We start from the raw sequence: 7,468 nt of genomic DNA, 5'->3' as shown, positions 1-7,468 counted from the left end.
GACAAGATGTTGGTATATTTGTAAATAAACAACCTGTACACTCCTGTGTGGTGTTTCCTTGGGGGATGGGGCCTGGGCCTAAGAGGGAGCTGCCTGTGACACTTCTGGACCTCCCTGTGACTGCCAGGGCAGCAAGTCATAGACACAGGGTTTGGGTCTTGCCCAACTCCATCTCATAATCAATCCCCCTCTCCTCCCCTCATCACCTCAGCCCTGGCCATCCCAGCCTTGAGCCCAACACAGCCACCCATCTCCAGTACCCTCTATCCAATTACCCAACACCCATTCCTACATTCAGGCAGCCACTGCCTATGGGGGCTTCTTTGAGTGTCAACCAGGCCGAGAAGCAAGGAAAGGATGGTCACTTCTGAGGATGTAGAAAACCTGACATAGTTCAGATAACGTATAGTGGAGCCTTGGTCCTGGGGTAGCTGGTCTCATGGGGGTGGGAATCAGGGAAGGCTTCCTGGAAGAAGCCGGGCAGCTGAGATCTGAAGTTACCTAGCTTGGGAGGGAGCTGGGGTGAGAAGAGTATCTGAGGATGGTCCAGTATTATAAACCTTGGAGGGGGCAGAATGTGACCAGAAAGGCAGCTAAGGTGGGGCCAGGAGAAGGATGCCGCTGAGCAGAAATATTTGTGATCAGCTTAGGTGAACTGAGTGGGAGCAGGGAGGTCAGCTGGGTCTCTGAGGTGAGAGGTGACAGCAGCGTTGACCAGGGTGATACCTGTGGCGAACAAGAGAAGTCCAGACTGTCAAGGTGTTCGTGTAATATCTAGGCCCCTGGTCATTGCTATTGGTGTGTACAAAAGGAGAAAGGGGACGGGGCAGTCTTTAGTCTGAAGCATGTGAGCTGAGCATGCCAGAGATGACCCCAAATGAGGTGACACAGACCACAGCTTGGCCCTTGAGGATCCAGAATCCATGCATGGGGTCTCCTCCCTGGGGTGCTGATGGGCAGGTTACCCAGGGAACAAAACTTAGCAAATAGGGTCGCTCCCGTGGCTGTCGGGACCACCTGAGAGCCACCATGAGACCTCTCACTCTGCCGGTGAGCACTAGCGCCCCCTAGGGGCCTGCCCCTCCACAAGCTCTGCTGGGTAATTGGCTGCTAAGCCTCTTTGGAGAGACCTTTTCCTAGGTTGTAACCTGAAAGGCGGGATCCCGGGCTTCAGAAGGGACACTGAGGCCCAGGGGAGGAGGTGATAGGTCAAGATGATGAAGCAAACGGGAGGACAAAACCAAGACAGGAAAGTGGCTTGGACCACATTTCAGCCTTGCCAATCCCACCCCACCCCACCCCACTCCACCCTGACACCCACACTCAGCTACTTCTTCCAGGCCAGTTTCTGGTCGTAGGACAAGATCCTCCAAGGTCAGTCCAGACACCTGGAGGTAGGGAATTCTCTCCTACCTTCAGTGTGCCTCACAAGACTCTGGGGAACCTAAGTCACATGGTCCAAACTGCACTCCGGAGGCAGGACTAAACAGAGCCTTGGTGGCTGGGCTCCAAGCTGGAACTGGAGGAGGGAGGATTGGGGGTGGGGGGCGTCCATGTTCTATTCTTCAAGAGCAGTGGGCTGCCAACCCTGTAGCCTAGAGCAATGTCTAAAATCCTGTCACTAAAAAATGTAGGGGTGGGGGCTGAGCTAATCCACTGCCTCATTGTCACTTGCCTCCCCGGACACCCCCGCCCCATCCAGGTGAAGACATGGACTAGAGAGTAAGGTGGGGGGGAGTGCCCTCCTCAAAGGCCCGGGTCCTGCAGGCTCATGGCTTCTCAGCGTCCTCAGGCAGACCTTGACTCCACTTACTGCTTTGACTTGGCTGGAGCTGGGGAAGAGGGGCTGAGCATTCACTCCCATCTTCTTTCTTCTGTAGCCCAGGTCTCCTGGGCCAAGCATGAGCAGTTACTCAAATGACATAAGTGACTCAAAGTGGGGAGGGATCGCCTCAGTGCCTGGGACTCCAGGGAAACCCTCCTGGAAGAGGAAACACTTGGGTTGAACATCCCAAAGTGGTCATAGAGGGATGGACAAGACAGAGACCATCAAGGATATCAGAGAAGACGGGACAGCAAGTTAAGGTTCAGAAGCAGGAGCCACAAGAGGCAAGGCCATAGGGCAAACTCCAACGACCTTGGAGTCTGAGAGTCAAAAATGGAGACCCTGAGTGGTGCCGAGGTCAGACAGGAAAGGAGGGACAATTTACACGTCCCTTTCTCCAAACTAGCAGAGTAAATTAGGTTAGCATACTGTGAACTACTGTATAGAACCAAGAAATGTTTACATTCTCAAATGGTACGGGGAAGGAGAAACGAAACCTGTGCCCATTCCCCAAATGAAGATTATGTATTGTCCATGCCTAGATCTGGCAGGAGCAGAGAGCCCATGTGACAGAGAACCCACGTGGCTCTCTGTGGACACCATCCCACTCTCTTCTCCCTCTATTTCCCTAGCTTCTAAATCCCCAAGACTGACCCTCCAGAATTTCTACACGAAACCTGCAGTCACACACCAGGTCACAAGGTGGCACTCGAGAGTCAGGCAGGCCATCGTCCACAGACTAGCCAGCTGGGCTCCCAGTGCTTGCAGAAGGGACTGTTAAGGGTCCTGAAGATGGCCAGTGGGGAGAATAAGTGTCGGGCAGTAGGGGTCCATGATATTCGTGATACTGGCAATTTCCTGCTCCATACTGTGGAGAAGCAGCTGTAAGAACACCGTATCACAGTATCTGGAAAATCAGACTGGCCTTACAAAGACTCCTGCCCAATCAGGGCCCCTTGAGAACTATAAGAAGGCAGGACTCCCTGAGACCTCAGTACTTCTCCCAAGATCACACTTACTAAAAGCCCCATCACTTCTCAGCACTGCCACAGGGAAATCAAATACCAGCTCATGCGTCCTTAGGAGACACACTCCGTCTACTACATAAAGCCCCCAACTTTCCAGTGCCATCCTATTCTGTACAGGACAGATTTTGAACTGGTGTTTAAGAGGAGAAATTGGAGATGTTTTCTTTGACATCCCTAGAGAGCAAATAAAATGATAAATGTGAGCTGAGGGTGTGGCTTGGCAACAGACAGCACCAGTCAAGCATGCAGAGGCCCTGAGCAGCATCCTTAGTTAGCACTGCTTAAACAAAACATACTGCTGGTGTGTGCACACATTTGTGTGTGCATGTGTGTATGAGGGCCACAGGACAACCTCCATGGCCATTCAACTATTCATTCAACTTTTCTTATTATTATTTTATGTATATGAGTATACTGTCGATCTCTTCCGAAGGCATTGGATTCCATCACAGATGGTTGTGAGCCACCATGTGGTTGCTGGGAATTGAATTCAGGACCTCTGGAAAAGCACTTGGTGCTCTTGACTGCTGAACCATCTCTCTAGCCCCTCATTCAACTTATTTTGCTGTGGGTTTTTGTTTGTTTGTTTTGTTTGTTCGTGACAGGGTCTCATTATGTAGTCACGACTGGCCCTTCTACTCACAGAGATCCACCTGCCTCTGCCTCCCAAGTGCTGGGATTTAAGGTGTGCATCACCATCTTGTTTTTTGAGACTGAGTCTCTTTTTGCCCTGAGGCTTGCCTGGTTAGGCTAGGCTGGCTGGAGAGAAACTCCCAGGGATCCACCTGTCTCTGCCTCTCCAGGGCTAGGTTCACAGGCACACACCACCACACCCAGCTTTGTGTAAGTTCCGGGGATCAACCCCAGGTCCTCACACCTATGCACAAGCACTTTTCCAATTGAGCTACCCCTCCCCACCCTCAGCTAGGAGCCCTGAAGTTTTTTAAAGCTGAATGTCACACTTCTGTAATCCCAGAACTCAGAGAGTTGGGGCAGGAAGATTGTGAGTCTGAAACAATCCTGGACTGTATAGTAAGTTCAAAGCCATCCTGGACTACATAATGAGACCACCTCTCAAAAATCCAAAGACAGAAAAAAAGGGGTGGTAGACGTGTTCAGAGGACAATATACAGCATTCCTATAAGAGGTTCCTACCATCCCGGTTCTCATGGCCATGAGCACCTGCGTGGAGCAGGTCATTGCCCCTATGTCTAGGGAAGGGGACTTCTTATGTAAGCCAATGTCAGCAGAAGATGTGGGTTGGCTGCTTTGCTTTATAATATGCCTGACCAAATGCTGAAACAATAATAACTATGACTACGGCAATCAGAGCAGTGACGGCTCCTCTAATCATGAGTCAGTCTCCGGGTATTATCTCATTTAACTCCCATTCAGAGTAGCATTGAGACCCCCATTGTACAGATAAAGACATTCTGTGAGGCAGAGGAGCCTCTTCAAGGTCACAGAGATAGAATGGCAGTTCCTGGGAGCACGCATGTGGTCAAGCAATGCCAAGAATGAAAGACAAACAACACTCCATATTTTCTACAACTTGACACTCCTGAGAACCAGGGCAGGTTCTATAGCCCAGACTCCAGGCCAAGGAGTTCCGTGGCAAGTCCTGGGGGACAGAGGGTGAGGAACCAGCCATGACTGAGATATGTGGCCCTGTCCTAAGCTGCTTGGTGGGCACTGACACTGTGTCTGAACACAGAGGAGGGAAGTGGGTAGAGAAGCCTGATGGTCAGGGACCCTCCCTCCTGTTTCAGCCCAGGCTGTCCCTAGGCACCAGCTGTGCTCCTTTCTATGAAGAGAGGGGCACAATGCTCAGTGTTCACTGGGCACATGTGAGAAAATGCTTCTGTGTTGGGAGAAAGTTGGACACAGTTTCATTGTTATGGATAAATCTAACCATCCCCCAACCAGGAAGGCAATGAGTAAATAAAGAGCCTCCAATGCTAGTGAGTATCAGACAGGCCAGGGATGCGGGGGTAGGAAAAAGGTGGACCTTCTTCTAAAAGAAAACCAACTTTGGGTAGATGAAGGACTGGGAACTCCTGGGAGCCTGGCTATGCTTCTGAGCCCTTTTTGACATTGCTGGGGAAGGCCAGAGTGTTGCTGAGGAGTGAGCCTGGAGCACATGGGGGTTAGAGAGGACATCAGGACCCCTGGAACTAGTGCTGTGGGTGGCCGTGAGCTCCCATTTGGATGCTGAGAACTGAACACAGGTCCTCTGGAAGAACAACATGTGCCTGCCTTTAACCCCTGGGCCATCTCCCCAGCCCATGTTGAACATTTAGAGAGGCCATTGTAAGCCTTTTATTTCCTATACAGGATCAGTTTTGTCTCAGTCAACTCTCTGTGTGGGAGGGGGAGCAGAGAAGCGCCATCTCCCAGGGCAGGAGCACTGGGGTGTTTAGATCACCTCTGTGCTTGTCTTCTCCATCCTCCAGTACCATATAAAATGTTGGTCATACTCATAAACTCTGTCCCAAAGCTTGGTCATCACTTGTCACATAAATTCACTCATCCAGGTTGGTCGGATCCATTGGAATTCTCCTCCGCTGTGCTGGCCATTTGGATGTGTTGCCATGTTTCAAACCCAGGTTGGTTGCTGTTTGTATTTTTTGCATGCATTCATGCATGCATGTGTGTGTGTGTGTGCATGTGTGTGAATGTGTGTTTGTGCATTATGTGTGTGCATTGGGTATGTGCATGTGTGTGTGCATGTTGCATGTATGTGTGTGCATGTGTGTGCATGTAAAATCATCATTTTGTGCTGTTTATCACTAACTTGCTTTTGATAACTTATATCAATGAATGCTTAGCTGGCTGAAACAACTTTCTACTTAAAAAACTTCCTGACCACCCCCTATTCTCCCACCTCCCTACCCCCATTCCCACCCCTGGCAATGGGCAAAGAAACACCTTGTTGGTGGTGTTGCTCTTATATCAGTCAGGGGTAAGACAATTGATAGTCCGTTGTTCATCCTATCTTGATACCTAACTTGGTTGCCAAAGCTGTTTTATGCCTAGGACTCATAAAAATCCAATCAAATACAGGTAGCACCGTGCAGGAGGAGAAAGACAAACAGGCCTGTGGACCACCATGCTGCCCACAGACCTGCCCTCTAGTGCACAGCACAGGCAGGTCATAGACACCTGCTTGCTGCTATGCCACACAGCACCAATGGAGGATGTCACTCAGAACCCCACTAGCCATTTGGCCAGCCTGTGGCACAAGCCATCACAGTGTGCACGTATGTGGTGGTCAGATGGGAGAGAAAGAGAAGTGGAGCAGATTGAGCATTATGGAGAGAGATGGAACTGGAGACTCGAGGGTAGAGAGGAGAAACCAGTTGTGAATGACAAGCCCCGCCATCTGGGGCCAGGGAGAAGTCCAGCCTCTGAGGGCCATGTCTGAGTGCGTGGCTATGCAGAGGCAGTGGTCAGGGTCGATGTGCATGGTTCATATTACCACTAGAGAATGTGGGGATGTCCCTGATTGGGGCATTTGGGGACCGTGTAGATGTCCAAGTGCTGTGCATAATTGGTCTCACCACTCACTGGATGTGGCACTGTGGAGAGCTGGTGCCATCCCCCCACAGCTGGCAACACTAGGCAGAGCAGGCCCTGTGCCTCCCCAGACAGCACAGTGGAGGTTGCCCTTGTGGCAAGAGTGTGAATGAGCCAGCCCTGAGGGTGTGAGTATGGGAGAGCTGAACCCACCACTCACCTGCCATGGGGTAGCACAGGCACAGAGGTGATGCTCCTCACCCACCCATTGCCACCACTGACCATCAGGAAAGCTGGCCACATGGTCAGGAGGTCAGGAGATCTAGCCCTGACCCTCACCAGCTGCAGCACTGGGGAGAACAGGCCCTGGACCTCACCTGGACAGCACAGCAGAACAGACTTTGATGGCAAGGGTGCAGGTAAACCAGCCCTGAAGGCGAGAGCACAAGAAAATGGACCCTGCTGCTCTTTTGGTGTGAGGTGGAGTGATGCCCCCAACCTCACCCCCTTGCCATCTGCAGTAACAGGGAGAGCTGGCCCTGGGGTCATGAGACCTGGAGAGCAGGCCCTGCACCTAGCTGTGCAGTACAGTGGAGCTTGGCCCTGATGGTGAAGGAACTGATGAGACAGCCTTGAGGATGTCGGAGTCGGAGAGCTGGCCCTGCCCCTCACAGGCTGCAGCACTTGGGAGAGTGGACTCAGAACCTTAACTGGGCAGCACAGAGGAACTGGAGCTGAAGTAAACTGTCCTGGAGGGCATGAGAGCAGGGAAGCTGATCCTGCCTATGGTGGCATTGGGTGGCCTGGCCAGAGGAGTGCTAGAGAGCTCCTCCTGGTGGTGCAGAGAAGAGAAGAGAAGCTCATCATCTACCTACCACTCCAGGGCTCCAAATCTATATCGCCTGTGAACTGTTGGGATTCATGAAAAGGCCAGTCCTGCTGATGCAAAGCTGCAAGATCTCCATGACACAGGGCAACAACAAGAAAACTGGGAAGAGTCCCAATGAGGATCCGATGTTGATGGTGTGACAGAAGCCAGAAATCTCGAACCAGACCAATGCCTCACTAGAGTGAAGATTTGCAAGTGAAAATGTGTGGA

General features: G+C 51.5%; 1 non-coding gene across 1 annotated transcript; it reads left to right on the top strand.

Moving 5' to 3' along the window:
• Positions 1–5,754: 5,754 nt before the first annotated feature.
• On the top strand, positions 5,755–5,898 carry LOC116092737. Its single transcript, XR_004119456.1, has one exon. It is a non-coding gene; the product is annotated as a small nucleolar RNA SNORA48 (small nucleolar RNA).
• The last annotated feature ends 1,570 nt before the right edge of the window (positions 5,899–7,468 follow it).

The sequence above is a fragment of the Mastomys coucha genome, unplaced genomic scaffold (assembly GCF_008632895.1).
Source record: "Mastomys coucha isolate ucsf_1 unplaced genomic scaffold, UCSF_Mcou_1 pScaffold15, whole genome shotgun sequence".
NCBI classification, from domain to species: domain Eukaryota; kingdom Metazoa; phylum Chordata; class Mammalia; order Rodentia; family Muridae; genus Mastomys; species Mastomys coucha.
The sequence above is the reverse complement of the archived record's forward strand: the minus strand, read 5'-3'. Positions and strand labels throughout refer to the sequence as shown.